Raw genomic sequence first — 16108 nt, forward strand, 5'->3', positions numbered from 1 at the left:
TAAAGCTTTTCCCACATTCAAGACATTTATAAGGTCTTTCTCCAGTGTGAGTTCTCTGGTGTATAATGAGGGTCACACTCTGACGGAAGCATTTCCCACAGACAGTTCACAAGGCTTCTCCCCAGTATGGATTCTGATGTTTAGAGAGATCAGAGCATCATTTAAAGCTTTTCTCACATTCTTCACATGTATAGGGTCTTACCCCTTTATGGATTCTCTGATGCCTAAAATGGTGGGAAATACAACAGGTCTCCTCACATTGGGTACATTTATAATGTTTCTCTCCTTTATGGATTTGTTGATGCCGACTGGGATGTGAGCTCTGTCTGAAGGTGTTCCCACATTTGGGACATGTGTATGTCTTTTCCCCTGCATGTGTCCTCTGATGTTCAATCAGGCCACTGCTCTGACTGAAGTTCTTCCCGCATTCTTGGCATTCATAAGGTTTCACTCTACTGTGGATTCTGTGGTGCTTCAGGAGGTCAGAACACTGTTTGAAACCCTTCTCACAGTTATCACATTTATAAGGTCTTTCTTCATGGAGCTGCCTCTGGGCTCAAAAAGGCCTAAAGTATGGAAATTTCCCACACTGTCAACAGATTTGTGAGGTTTCACCACTTGATGTTTCACCATATCTACATTCTGTTTCCACTTGTTGACATTCAGCACCATGAACAGACCTCTCTGCTGTCAGGCCATGCGGACAAAAATTAAGTTTGAACTTCTGGCACTATTTCCAATTTCATTATTTTTGGAGTCTCCCTCTTCTGTGGGAACATTCCTGAGATCTGAGATGCTGGTGAGTCCTTGTTCCTCAGGAGAATTTTCAAGTTTCAGGAATAGGGGTTTCCTGAGTGCTTTCCTACCGTCTCCTCCTGCATCACCGCATTTGGACAACAGGGGAGCCTTCCCCTGGGACCCTTCTTGTAGCTGCATCTGTGGCTCTACTCCTGGAATTTCTTGCTTTGGAATCAACTCTTTGTTCTCTGTTCTGGTTCCCAAACTTGGTAGGGCTGTGTTCCCATAACCCTTCAGTGTGCTATCCCTGCAGAAGTTTCCCTGAACTGGGTCCAGATGCTCCCACTCTTCCCAGGTTACAGGTTCATCCTTGACCTTCACCAGTCTCTGGGTGAGGTTCCACCAGGCGCTCTCTGAGGAGCCGTGCTATGCCCACAGCCTGGTTCCCGCTCTTGGGGTAATGCTTCTGCACCCAGTCCTGCAGCTCTGGGGGCAGGATGGTCAGGAACTGCTCCTTCGAGTGCATCTCAGGCCTCAGCCACCGACAACAAAGTTCCCTGGGCCAGCTCAGTGCCTCTTCGGGTCCAGCCACCTCCTGAAAACAGAACCGACTACAATACTGTCGACAAGTTTCGGGTCCAGACAGTCCAGGGACCGTCAGACTCCCGAACTCCCGGTGAGTCTCCTTCCACTTTCACTATCAGAGCCCATCACGCAGGAGCGGGCGGAGACCTGGGCCCCTGCAGCCACCATCCAGTCCCCCGCTCCCCCCCATCCATCGCCACTGCTTCCACTTGCCATCAAGCACAAACTCATCTTTCTTCTGCACGTGCCCACTTTTCCGGGGTTTTGCCTTCAGGTGAGTAGAGAGCAAACCGTGCAAAAAGCCACGGAACTCATCGTCCTTCCTTAAATAGAGGTGCACCCCACCCGGCCCTATGCAAGAGTCCTCCTACCCGCGGCTATGCCACCTAGTACCCACCCTTCCGGTGACAAGAAAATCAACAAAAACTAGTAACCCAGGTCGGAAGTGCGTCACCAACTCTCTGCAGTACCCACCCTCCCAGGTATTTCCGGGGTCTCTCTAGGCGCCCTGGAGGACTGAGTTGAATCTTGGTGGTTTGCCTCAGCCCCTTCCAGGGATATGCTTTGTGTATACCTTGCTTTGTGGAGATAATAGTCCTACAGGTTACAGAACTAAACGCCACGCCTCTTTTAAAAGTTGAATCTCATTCTTTAATACTGTCTGTGAATACAGTTTTGTTTTAGAAAAAGTTAAAAATCCAACTGTACAATGAGCCATAAACAAACATTCACCCATGTGGTATTCGTTTAGACAAGAAAGGTTTGTAGAGCATCTTCTACATGCCAAGGCAAATGCTTAATTAACACCATAGATACAAAACTGGCGACGCATAGTCCCTGTCCTCAAGTTGCTCAGTCTCCTGACACTTTAATCATTACAAAAGCATGCGGTAAATGCAGTACTTTGCAGTGTATACAGTGTACATTTGTACAACCAGAGGTGGACATATACTACCATCTCAGTAGGGATGATACAGTGAAATACTTCACAAGGAAGATTTTTTTTAAAAAAAATCTTTATTATTGAGCACATTGCAGATGTTCCTTTTATTCCCCCCATTGCTCCCCTCCACCTGGTTCGTGCTTGCCACAGGTCTGCACCATCCTATTGTCTGTGTCCATTGGTAATGCATATATAGGCGTATGTATAGAGTGATAAGCGTACCAAAATTCTTATAGTAAACAATAACTTTTATTTGTCAATATTTTAGATATCTTGTATTGTAAAGCACTTATTTATGAGGTTACCAGTACTTGCATACTTTAAACTTTCAATATTCTTAAAACAAAACTGTCCTACTTCTGATGGTCTACATACTTCTTAATGAGTGTGGATGACATTTAGGAAGGCATAATTAGTCAGAATCATAACTTATCACTCACTACATTATTGAAAAATCACCCAGTTGCCCATGACTCTAATTTTCTAATAAGGGCTAACTTATAGATTATGTAAAATCTGACTAATTTTTAAGTAAAAGGAATTGAAGGAGAAATAGAAACAGTTAAGACACTTATACACTTACTCACATGCTAACTATAATGATGTAGTTCGCTTTGACACACTCTCTCTGTCATCAAAATGGTGATTGTCCATAAATATTTGTTATGCATTTGAACCTAGAGCTGAGTTTGACAGATTCCAATAAAATATTCAGTGTGATGCTTTGAGGTCTGCAGAGGAACATGAAATGGTCCCCAAACTGCACATTACATGTAGTTTTCAATTACACACTGCACAAAATGTCCTTGACATTCAAGAGTGCACCATCATATTTTAGTCTACCTCACTCCAGGGCATATTTGAAAATACCCTCTATTTGCCTTTAATAATAATGACTTGTCATATGGAATCCAGATCAGTTAATCTAACATACTATGTACTTGATGGTTTTTATTAACTGTCAAATTAAACCCAATAGTCATCAGAAACATTTTCCCCTCTGTTGTGCAATTGTTCTCAGCATGTTTCATTTCTGACCATTAATGTAAAAGGTTAATAAATGCAACTACTTGATGTTATTAATATTCAATATGCATGGCAAGTGAATCATTTTGCAGACTTATGATTTTAAGGATGCTGGGCCATTAATGTTACTATTTTGTAGGCTTGTAAAATTGCACCATGCAATATGCATGCCATAATTTGGATGCTAAAAGGTCTGTGAAGAATTCTTGCTACATTACACTTTACTCACCTTTATTGAAATTCAGGCTCTTTCCATGGAATGTAAAATACCTCTTTTTCTTTATCTCGCTATCTCTGTATCTCTCTTTTATTAATAATTTATTTTTACTTGTTCTTGTTCCTTATTAATAACTTGTTATGTTTAATCTAATTTGATTTAATACATGGTTTTACAGGATCTCCAATTAAAGTAAAATCAGCCCCAGATTTTACCTAAGATCTATTTAATGGTCAATGTACATTGTCATATAGATTAGTTGTTAAATATGTTTAACCGAGTCCTTCAGTTTTAAAGTATGTCTGGCATGTGAAAAGCATTTAAGCCATATTTCAGGCAAAACTCAGAGACTGTTACTCAGAATCATTAAAGAGATGTAGGGGTACAAAAATAATGGATTATAAATGGAAATTCAAAGACCTGGGCTTCAAAATTGATCTTTTAATTTAATTTTCTTTTTCTCAGTCTAATATCTATTGAGGACTTTTCTTCCCTTGAAACAGAAATCAATTTCCTACAATGCATTTTATTTTAAAACAAATACCTTACAATAAAACAATCACAAAAGATCAATCTTATTAAAACAATTAGAAGTGAGCAAAACATTCAATGCTTATGAAAATAATTATGGAACTATGTGTTGAAATATTGTAATCAATCATTATGGGGGTGGGGGAGTAAGGCTTTTCACAGCCATTGACCCCAGTAAAGGGAGAAAAAAATTACAAGTGTAGCATCCTCCCTTTTTCTCAGTATCTATAATCAATTTCCAAAGGAAACTGATTACAAATGTTAAGAATGAAGAATATAATTAAATAGATAAATATTGCTCCTAAAGTAATCTTAAAATAAACAAGCTATTTCTGGAAGCACTATCCTAATCAGGTTATTTATCAAGTTCATAAAAATAGAAATAACCACATATTAACATACACATATACTCACATACACAGTACACCACATAACTATGTACACAGAAATACCTTTTCTGTTGTAATTTACAAGTAGGAAGCATTTTAAGAGTATCCCAGGCCCATATGGCTCAGTGGTTGAGCATCTTACTCATGTACCAGGAGGTCACAGTTAGATTCCCCATCAGGGCACATGCACAGGTTATGGGCACGATCCCCAGAAAGGGCATGCAGGAGGCAGCTGATCAATGATTCTCTCTCATCATTGATGTTTCTGTCTCTCTCTCTCCCTTTCTCTTCCTCTCTCTCTGAAGTCAGTAAAATAAATAATGAAATAAATAAATAAATACTTAAAGAAAAGAGAGTATTGTAACTCTAGTATCTAAAGCATAGTGACTAATTTGATCAATAAGACATTGCCCTTATCAAGCTGTAGAGTAACTAAGCCAGCCATGGGCAAACTACGGCCCATGGGCCGGATCCAGCCCATTTGAAATGAATAAAACTAAAAAAGAAAAAAGACCGTACCCTTTTATGTAATGATGTTTACTTTGAATTTATATTAGTTCACACAAACACTCCATCCATGCTTTTGTTCCGGCCCTCCGGTCCAGTTTAAGAACCCATTGTGGCCCTCGAGTCAAAAAGTTTGCCCACCCCTGATAAGCTGTTGATGTAGAAGATTTTGACCCTAATTGATTACAATACTTCAACACAGAGTTCCATAATTATTTTCACAAGCATTGAATGTTTTGCTCATTTCTAATTGTTTTAATAAGATTTCAGTATTATTGGAAGGTAAAAACCAAGGAGGTTACAGATGTCTTCCAAGAGAATATAAGATTTACAGTGGAGCATGATTTTTGGTACCAAAAATAATTGTACTACTGGAGTTAGAGGTTGGTTTGATCTGAGGCTTTTGATAAGCATGTAAGTTGTCAAGAAATCCACTGGAAACTTTTTAAATTCAACCACAGCTTTATAGCAATATTTAATAGTTTTTGAAAAAAACATAGTTAGAGAGAAAATATTTTTTTTTGAGAAACTGAGAACAACTAAGATAGCCCTTGACATAGACAAGGCTCTTTTATTCCTTCCCAAACAAGTGGGTTGTTATCTCCAGTATTTTACAAAGCAGAGCTATAGGAGAGTTTCACATATTTAAATACCAGCATTTGCATGGATTAATGTTAAAACAAATAGAAAAATGAAGTATTGAGTTCACCTTTTTATAAAAATGTTGTGCTCTGAGAGCTTTGCAGGCAGAAAATGAGAATATTTAAATTTTGGTTAAGTCCTGATAGAAAGGCAACACACTGATCAAAATTGCTTGGGTCCATGTGGGGGTAAAGATTAAGCCATACCATTGAGTCTGTTTGGATGACAAAACAATTATCTGGATACAAGTCAGTACGGAGTCATCTTGGGGCCATGCCCAGTTATCAAGGTTCTCGATACCATATAGACAGCAAATGCAAACCGTTAAAGCCCCATGATGAGAAAACCAGGTAGGCATGTATCTCCAAAGGTCAGCTCATTAATGTCCTTAATGCAGTAAGAAATTTCCCTGGTTTTCAAGTACAGATAGGCAATTTCCCTTCTCAACCTTTATAAATTTTATACATGCCTCTTTTAAGAAATTTATAATATGTATGTTAAATATTGGTTGGCAATTTATAAAGCCTCATTTACCTAGGGGAAAATTTTTATGCAATATGTTTAATAAACTGTTCTTAAAAATCTATGAATTATCTGTGTAATTTAAGATACATTAATTAGAAATTCATGTAAATATTTTTTACTTCTATAGAGTTGATCAAGATAACCAGAAATTCAAGTGTAAATAGTTCTAATATTGATTTCAATTATTCTCTAAAAATTTAAATATCTACATAGAATATTTTAGCATTTTTCTACTCTAAAATTTTAACTCCAAGTAAGTACATGGGATATGCTTTTTTTTTTTTTAACAATTATGCAAAGCATTAGGAGACTTTAAAAAGAGGTATGTTCACAACATACATGCTTTTCCCTGATTGTCAATGAAGTAATGGGGAAAAGACTATACCCTTAGCTATGTGTAACTCTCTTTAGAAGCAGCATAAGATATTTGATAAAATTCATAAGATATGTAAATAATTCTAAACTAAAACAGAATTAGCAATTCATAAAGTTAAACTTTCCCAGATACTTTGAAAGAAATAAAGTACTGCTATTGGGTTTTGGTTTAAGACTGTGGCTCATGGGAAACATCATTCCTAAACATTGTTCTATTTGCCTCATCTATTAACTATTTGATCTCAAATACATATTAAATATTCGTAAGTGTATGGCTGAAAGAAGGAAACTGAAGTTCAAAATTATTTAAATCTCATTCCTCTATATGCTAATATATGGAAGAGCAGTAACTAAAACTGAAGTAGTCCCTTTATTTTTTCCAGTTTTTTTTTCTTTAGTGATTAAGGTATTATATATGTGTCCTAATCCCCCTCTCACCCTCCCCCACTCATGCCCTTACCCCCTTAGTGTCTGTGTCCATTGGTTATGCTTATATGCATGCATACAAGTGCTTTGGTTGATCTCTTCCCCTTACCCCCACCCTCCCCTACCTTCCCTCTGAGGTTTGATGGTCTGATCAATGCTTCTCTGTCTCTAGATCTGTTTTTGTTATTTTTTTCCAGTTTTATTGAAGCATGACTTACAACATTTGTATATACTTAGGTTGCACAATGTGTTAATTTACATCCACATTGTGAAATTATTACAACAATCAAGTTAACTAACAATCCATAACCTCACATAATTACCTATAATTGTCTGTGTGTGTGGTGAGAAAACTTGAGATTTACTCTCTTAGAAATTTTCAAGTACACAAAATGTCATTACTTACAATCACCATGCTGTTCATTAGCTCTGGAGAACTTTTTCATCTTATAACTGAACGATTGTGCCCTTTGCCCCACATCTCTCTTTATTTCCATCCCTTGGAAACTATTGTTTTCCTCTCTGGTTTTCCTCTTTTTTAGATTCCACATATAAATGAGATCAGACAGTATTTGTCATTCTGTGTCTGCCCTATTATCCCACTTAGGATACTGCACCAGGTTCATAGTTCATCCAATTATCATAAATGGCAGGATTTCCTTTTTTAAAAAAATATATTTTATTGATTTTTACAGAGAGGAAGGGAGAGAGAGAGTCAGAAACATCGATGAGAGAGAAACATCGATCAGCCGCCTCCTGCACATCTCCTACTGGGGATGTGCCCGCAACCCAGGTACATGCCCTTGACCAGAATCAAACCCGGGACCTTTCAGTCCGCAGGCCAACGCTCTATCCACTGACCCAAACCGGTTTTGGCGGATTACCTCTTTTGTGGTCTACTACTATTCCACTATACGGACATACTATATGTATGTACCTTGAGTTGCTGGAATACCTGGCCGCAAGGGTGTGCAAATACACAGACACATTTGGGTTTCTACAGCCTTAGACCTTGAGAGACCTCAGATTTTGGCACTACAGCATTCTGTGCCAGAAGCCAAAGTCACACAGACCTTAAACTGCTGGAAAATGTTCGGCCTGCACATGCCCAGTTCACTCTCCCATTTGAGCCTCAGGCGGTCCCTCCCTGCATGCCCTTTGGACCAGAGCACGTTCCTCCTATTTCTGACAGGGCCCCTGATATAGGATTATTGACTACGATTTATGACAGGGACAGACACCCTCACCACTACATACTTGCATAAGTAACAACCAATTTCGGTCATCCTGAAAGCCCACCCCGCAGGACAGAACAGCACTATTAACCATATTTGCAGTCCCCCTACCTGTGCCCAGCCAAGTTCTCAGGACATAGAATGAGACGGAGAAGAGGCAACAACTGTCCCAGGGAGAGGACAGATCGCTAACCGTTGTTTTCTACCAATCTGACTTTGGAAAACAACAACAATAAAAATTTATTTTCTACCACCCTTCTTGCCCAGGCCCCAGGTACAGCTCTGAGAGAGCTGGGGTTGGGGAGAATGCTTACCTCCTGCCCGGTCTGCAGCGCCCGGAGCGAGGGCCTGCCCCCGTGGGCCTCATCCTGGACACGAGAAGCTAGAGGAGGAAAAATAATGTTCCTCTATGGCGAGCGCCGGGCCGAGGCCCTTTCTTCTCTAGGGCACCTCCTAAATGGTTGAGTGTATCCGGGTTAAAGGTTTCCCCTGTGCCACTGTAGTTCAAGAGGGTCTTTGGTTAGATTCACCTGCCGGTGCATCCAGCTGGACCTCAGTCAGACCCGGGCTGAGCCCGGAAGTCCCGCCCAGTCCGACTCTAGGTGGTTTCCGGACCCAGAATATAGAAAGAAATGCTCAAATGACTTCTAAAAGCCCGTCACGCAGAAGCTGAGCGCTGCGATCCAGGACCAGAAGGACTTACCCTTGAGCTCAGGGGCCTGAGGGGTCTCTCCTTGGGTTCCCTCTTCGGACACCAGAGCTGTGAACACATAAACTAAGGTATGTCAAACACTTTAAGAGTTTATTTGAGCAAATGTATTTGAATCGGGCAGCACCAGTTTGGAAGTGGTTGTGGGCAGTCTGCAGACAGGAGCGGGGGAGGGGCTTTCACAAGGAAAAGTGAAGCAAAGTAAGGAAATTCCTGACTGGGAAGGGCTTAAAGCCCGGATGGCTGTTTGTGGCTGGCTGTCTGTAGTGCTTTGACTTCCCAATCTGGAGGCATTTACAGGGTCAGGTTTGCTTACTTAGCCTGCCAACGTGTGGGAACCACATAGCTCTTTGTTTAATTAATTGGACGGTGATACGAGTTTTGTATATTTGGGGGATTAAACCCCTGAGCACATACATGGTCTGCAATTTTTCCCCCCGTTTCGCAGATTGCCTTTTCATTCTGTTGATTGCTTCTCTTGTTGTACAGAAGCTTTTTAATTTGACATAATCCTGCTGATTTATTTTTATTTTATTGCCTGTGCTTGCTGTCATATTTAAAAAAAAATAATTGTTAAAACCAATGTCAGGAAGCTTTCCCCTGTTTCCTTGTAGGAATTTTTCCATATAAGATCTTACATCTAAGTCTTTAATCTATTTTGAGTTCATTTTTGTGTATGGTGTATAAGGGTGAATTGTAGTCTTTTGTCTGGGGCTATTATCTAGTTTTTCTAATACCATTTGTTGAAGAAACTATCTTTTGCCCAATGCATATGCTTAATGCTCTTATCAAAGATGAGTTTTCTGTATATATGTGAGTTTATTTCTGGGGTCTGTGTCCTGTTTCATTGGTCTGTGTGTCTGTTTTTATGCCAGTATCATACTGTTTTTATTACTGTGACAAGCATTTGTCCACACATTAATATATGGAATAGTAGGGACTTAAACTGAGGTATCTTTTTCCACTTCTTAAATTATAACATTTGTACTATAATTTACTAGTAAAACATATTAGAAATTTGCGTCACTAAGGTTCTATAGCATTCAGACAGAATTCTGTATCAATATAGAGTCACTACAAGAGGTCCTGTATTATTTTTATTTCTGTATTTGTATATAAAACTTTCCAAAACATGAGACATGGACAGAGGATATGAAGTTTGACTTGAGTAACGGGGCATCTCTTGTTTTGTAATAGCAAGGATTTCAAAAGCTAAAGAATTATTTGCATATCTTGCAGAGGGGTCTAGTCTCTTTCACAAAATCTAAGACAGAAATTTAGATTAATGTTAGTGTTTGGCCACCATGACGATTTTCTCTTCTTTTTTTTTCTTAAGATATATTTTTATTGATTTCAGAGAGAAAGGGAGATGGAGACAGAAATATCAATGATGAGAGAATCATTGATTGGCTGCCTCCTTTATGCCTCCTACTGGGGATGAGCCCGCAACCCGGGCATGTGCCCTTGACCAGAATTGAACCCCGGGATCCTTCAGTCCGCAGGCTGAGGCGCTATCCACTGAGTCAAACCAGTTAGGGCTGGTTTTCTCTTCTTGATTGACTAGTAATGAAATGAGTATGGTCAATAGGGGAAGCCCACAGGGAGAAATATGAGAAGGGGTTTTGAGAAATGTGGTTTTGGTAGCTTCAGTAAGGCCCCAAACCATTACATAGAAATTCCTGCTATAGATATGACACGGGGCAGAATGGTGACATACAGAGAACCAGTTTTCTAGTGAAACTGAAAGTAAGGATTTTCAGCTCCTCAAATCTTTCAGATTTGTTTCTGATTGCTCAGCTGAAAGGTCTAGAGCTCCCATCTCCATGGGGGACAACTGCATGCACCTGCTTGGGTTGCCATTGTGGTTGTTTCAGCTTTGGGCAATAGTGAAAATGTGGCAGGGGTTGTAGGCAGAGAAGCTACACCTATCATCACATAAAGAGAGCCAAGAATCTGAAAGGCAAGGCCCACAGTATGAAACATTCTTTTTCAGGACTTTGGAAGAAATCAGAAAATTATGTTACTATTTTATCATCCCATGCTTAGGGTAGAGTCCAGCAAGGATTTAGCCCAATCCCCCCTCCCAGTCAGTGGAACTGCCCTCCTGGCCATTGGGCACAGGAACAGAGCAGCGCATCCCCAAGTGTTTTTCAAGTTCTGATGGCTAATAAGCCTCACCTGGCTCTCTGTTTGGCCTAGTCCTGCAAGCAGGCCATTCCCATCCACACGCCCACACCCTCCCCCGCTGCTAGTCAAGCCCCTGAAGGGCCTTGGCCTGTTCAGAAACTCATCTCACTGACTGCCATTCAAGGTCTTCCCCATTGTTTAAGTAATAAAGACTATGTCTTTCCCCTCAGGTCTCCCGAGTGGTTTTTGCTGACTAGCAAAGAACAGCATGATGCTCCCTGGGTTGGAGCTCCTTCAGTCCACTGATTAGAATTAAATATCAAGTCTCTCTCTTATGACTCTTTGGGAGCACATTTTGAATTTCTATATCTTTGTTCATTTATATAAAACTTTTATTGTATTAGAACCAGGAAACCAAGACATAAGCAAGAACAAAATATAATGTACTATGTCTATCCTTAAAAGCTTACATATCATTGAAAAACAACAGCACACAAAACAAAGGTAAACAATGATGGTATTTTGGTATATGTGCTTAACGACAAATCTAAATTGGACAATATTTGTCCAATAAATGAATGTCTACCTCAAAAATGTGTGTATATCCGTCTCAGGCATGTGATGAAACCCATTCTGTGGATGAGGATTCGGTTACTAAAAAGCAGACTTAATTTCCTGTAATCAAGTGATTTCATCAAAAGTGTTGAAAAAAATGAATTTGGCTCAGTATCTAGGTTTTCTACTTTTAAGGAAAATAATGGATTACAGGTCTCTCTACCTGAGCCATAGGGTTTGTATTTTGCATATTGAATTGTTCTGTCACAGAAGCTTGGGGTGATACTTAATCATAGAAATGCCATTGACTTAGTATTTAGAGTTTACTAATGTTAAGCATTTGGCTTCTGTGTTATTGCAGCATCATTATTTGAAACAAAACAGAAATTAATAAAATATTCATAGATATAAATTAGCCATGAATATTAAAAAAACTCGAATTCACACAGACATTCAATCAACTAATTATCCATAAAAATATATTTACTACTTGAATTGCTGTCTACCAAGAGTAATTTTGGCAGACAGAGTGAATATTTCCTGCCAAAAGCAGTATTTCATCTTTTCTTTAGCAAAAAGTGAAATAAAGCACACAAAAGAGATAACACTGTGTTCTTAAACAGAAATATGGAAGCTGCATCACAACCCATCCCTTTTCTGTGGGTAATTATGGTTACTAATGCTTTCATGATGTGTTTTATTTTTATGAAAATACCAAGTGCTATGCACAGACAAATAACAAAATATAATTGACAATACATAACAAAATGTGTTGCAATTTTCAATCCAAATTCCCACATTCTGGAAGCATACATTACATAAATGTTTCCACCATGATAATCAGATATTTTTATTAATAATGTTGTTGTTAGAACCATACCTATCTTACTTTCCCTATATTCCTTTCTTTCTTTGCCTCCCCTAATACTTGTGTATTGGAAATGACTAATATGTTTCTTTTATATTTTTCATCTGTTTGAGCTGTTCTTCCTTTGGTTCATTAATATTGTGATCAGCTTTGGCTATGGTTTTCATATTTTCTATTATATGTATTCTCTCTCCTAACATTTTGCTAAGTTTTGCCTTAGTACTTTCTTTTCTCTTGTTTTTCTTTTCTTTTTTTTGTTTTGTTTCGTTGTCAAGTAATGAAAATGAGATAAATTGAATCATTATTTGGGTATTGTGGTTTATATTTTATATCCAGCTATAGTTTATCTGGTCATAACTAGGCAATAATGCTAATTTGAATGCATTTGTTATTTATATTCTTATGTTTTTTCTTATGAAAAAATCCATACTTTACTTCTCTTTAAAGACATTTGATTTAATGACTTTTCTTGTTCTTAGTAATGGCTTAATGAGGATTTATTATTTTTTGACACTGTGATAACCACCCGAATGCATTATGTCATATATTCTTCACAATAAATTCATGAAGTTCATTTTTAATTAGTCTGTTTTAAGATGATAAATAGATTAAGTCTTTTAAATGGTCAAATTATAATTTAAAGGTAGTGATTAACCAGTTCAAGGTCAAATTGAAAATAAAAATAGCAGAAATTGTATTCTCACTAGGTTGTCTACCCAAATCTTTAATGGTAAAACATGATGTAAGTATATCCACATTATCTTCTCACTTGTTAGTTATTCTGTGTCTCATCTAGGTCTTACTCTTTCTTTTTAAATATATTTTTATTGATTTGAAAGAGAGAAAAGATAAGGGAAGAGAGAGAGAGAGAGAGAGAGAGAGAGAAACATCAATGATGAGAGAGAATCATTGATCTGCTGCCTCCTGCATGCCCCATACTGGGGATAGAACCCATAACCCAGACCAGGAAATGAACCATGACCTCCTGATTCATTGGTTGATGCTCAACCACCAGGCCACATTGGCTGGGCCTAGGTCTTTTTCTTGATAATGCAAATATGTTGTTACAGTAAATATGTTTTTGTAATCAATTTAGAAAACTAATCACAGTTTCCCATAAAACTTATATTCCAGATCCTGACAAAAAGATCTCACAATTTATTCATGAAAATATAGATTTTTCTTCACTCAGTCATGGAACTAACTGAAGGATAATTTTCATTGTCCAAGCTATAAGAGGCATGCTGAGCAAATACACAAATATACCAGGCAGAAAGCGAAAAGATTTTTGGAAAACAGCAACAACATGTTTTTTCAGCCTTAGCCAGTTTGGCTCAGTGGATAGAGCATTGGCCTATGGACCAAAGGGTCCCAGGTTCTATTGCAGTCAAGGGCATGTACCTTGGTTGCAAGCTTCTCTCCTGCCTGGGCCCTGGTCTGGGCTCACATAGGAGGCAACCAGTCAATGTGTTTCTCTTACATCAATGTTCTATCTTTCCCTCTCCCACTCACCCTAAAAATCAATGGAAAAATATCCTATGGTGAGGATTAACAAAAAAAAACAAACAACAAAAAAAGAAAATGTGCTTTTTCAGCTAATCAGATGTATTCATTTATAAAAGAAAGGCTACAAATAAAATCTCAACCCAAAAGTACAAATACTAATAATCTTGATTTCCCTTTTAATTTATAATAAATTTTCCAGTGTTGCATGCCAATGTTAATTACTGGAGTGACTTGTAAAATGCAAATTCTTCCCCTGACCTTCCAAATCAAAATCTTTAGAGTGGGGCAAAACTCTTACACTGACACACACAATCTACAATAAACCACCACCAACAACAAATACAATAAACCCAACTAGATACTGACAATTTTTCTAAAAGTTACAATTACATTCACTTTATAATGTTTTAAAAAATATTGATTCTTGATGGCTAGTAAGCAGACACATTTTATGATCCTTGTGGGTTATACAGCTGAGTGCTCGATAAAGTTACATGTCTACATTGAAGGGTGTTGTGCACAATGTTTTCTGACTGCAAGTGATTTCCTAGAAGTTATGGTAAACAACTTTCTCAGCATTTAGGCTTGTGATTTGATACAGTAATTATAAAAATGTCATCCTATGTCATTAAATATGATTTAAGGTTAGAATTGTCCAAGTAACTAAAATTAAATCTAAATAATACAATTTAATAGGGGGGAAAACATGTAATATAGATTTTACAACATATCTTCATGCTTCCTTTGAAATTAATCTGAATTAATTATGATGTGTAAGCTTGGCTATATATTGAAAATATTTCTTAGTATGTTTTATCATTACACTTAATTGAAGGGATCAACTTTCACTGTGAGATTATAATACAATGATTTCATTTCATAATTGTAGTTAAAGGTTTTTTAATTGATGTCCAAGATTATTATTTTAAGTTTCAGAATGAGTATCTTATATTTGGGAAGAGTGAATGGAGAGGTGTACAACATGTTGATTTGATACACTCATATATTGCAAAATGATTACATACCTTCCTGGATATCCAAGTCCCTGCCCAGTTGCAAGCTCTTTGCTCCATACTGTAGTGCAAATGCTATAGCCTCATCCTAGAAGAATTCTTTCCTTCTAATTGGCAATTTTCTACAAATTCTCTAGATCCTGGCTTGGTTATCACTTGCTCCAGTAAGTTTTTTCTAAATAATCCAACTTATCTTGCCCACTCTCCACTGAAGAAACCAGTTTTATAAGTAAAATTGGGTGTGTATATTTTTTATTCTATTACACATAGTTTTTGTTATATAGTCAGTTTTATACCTTGCTTCTTGCATTAACAAGCCTTGGACTCTGAATGTCATACAATTATCCAGAGTTCATCTACACTAGTAAAAGACAAACATGCAAATTGACCATACCTTCGCTATGCCTTAAGCCATGCCCACCATCCAATCAGAATGACTATATGCAAATTAACCCAACCAAGATGGCGGCCGGCAGCCACAGAGCTGGAGCAAGCAAGAAGCTTGGTTGCCCCAATGATGGAGGAAGCCAAGCTTCCCGTCTGCCGCGGCTGGCTCTGAGCTCCACTCAAAGCAACAAAGTTTCAATTATAGAAGACAAATAAACCCCAGATACCTGCTTTCATCTGGCCGTAGCCATGGAGCTGGAGTGAGCAGGAGGCTTGGTTGCCCCTGGCAATGGAGAAGCCAAGCTTCCCTCTTTCCTGCCCTGGCCGGCTCTGAATTCCACTCAAAGCTACAAAGTTTCAATTATGGAAGGTAAATAAATCCCCGAATAAAAAAAAAGAAAAAAAGGAGAGGCTGGGACAGCCGTGGGCAAACTACGGCCCGCGGGCCGGATCCGGCCCATTTGAAATGAATAAAACTAAAAAAAAAAGACTATACCCTTTTATGTAATGATGTTTACTTTGAATTTATATTAGTTCACACAAACACTCCATCCATGCTTTTGTTCTGGCCCTCCGGTCCAGTTTAAGAACCCATTGTGGCCCTCGAGTCAAACAGTTTGCCCACCCCTGGGCTAGACAGTTGTCAGATCCGCCACGGCAATCCTGGGGATGGGCCAGAGGCTCTGAGCCCGGCCCTGTGGAAAGACTCAGGAGAGGGGATGGGCTTCAAGAAGCAGAAGGAGGCACAGCCAATCCTCCCTGTGCAGAGGCTAAAGGTGAATCAGTGGGAAGGAGGCTGGGCCC

At 38.6% G+C, this 16108-nt stretch overlaps 1 pseudogene; it reads right to left on the bottom strand.

Moving 5' to 3' along the window:
- The window catches only part of LOC102770348, a 7844-nt pseudogene extending 6405 nt beyond the window's left edge, over positions 1-1439 (bottom strand).
- Between the last annotated feature and the right edge of the window lie 14669 nt (positions 1440-16108).

This window comes from Myotis davidii, unplaced genomic scaffold, assembly GCF_000327345.1.
Source record: "Myotis davidii unplaced genomic scaffold, ASM32734v1 scaffold11, whole genome shotgun sequence".
Lineage (NCBI taxonomy): Eukaryota > Metazoa > Chordata > Mammalia > Chiroptera > Vespertilionidae > Myotis > Myotis davidii.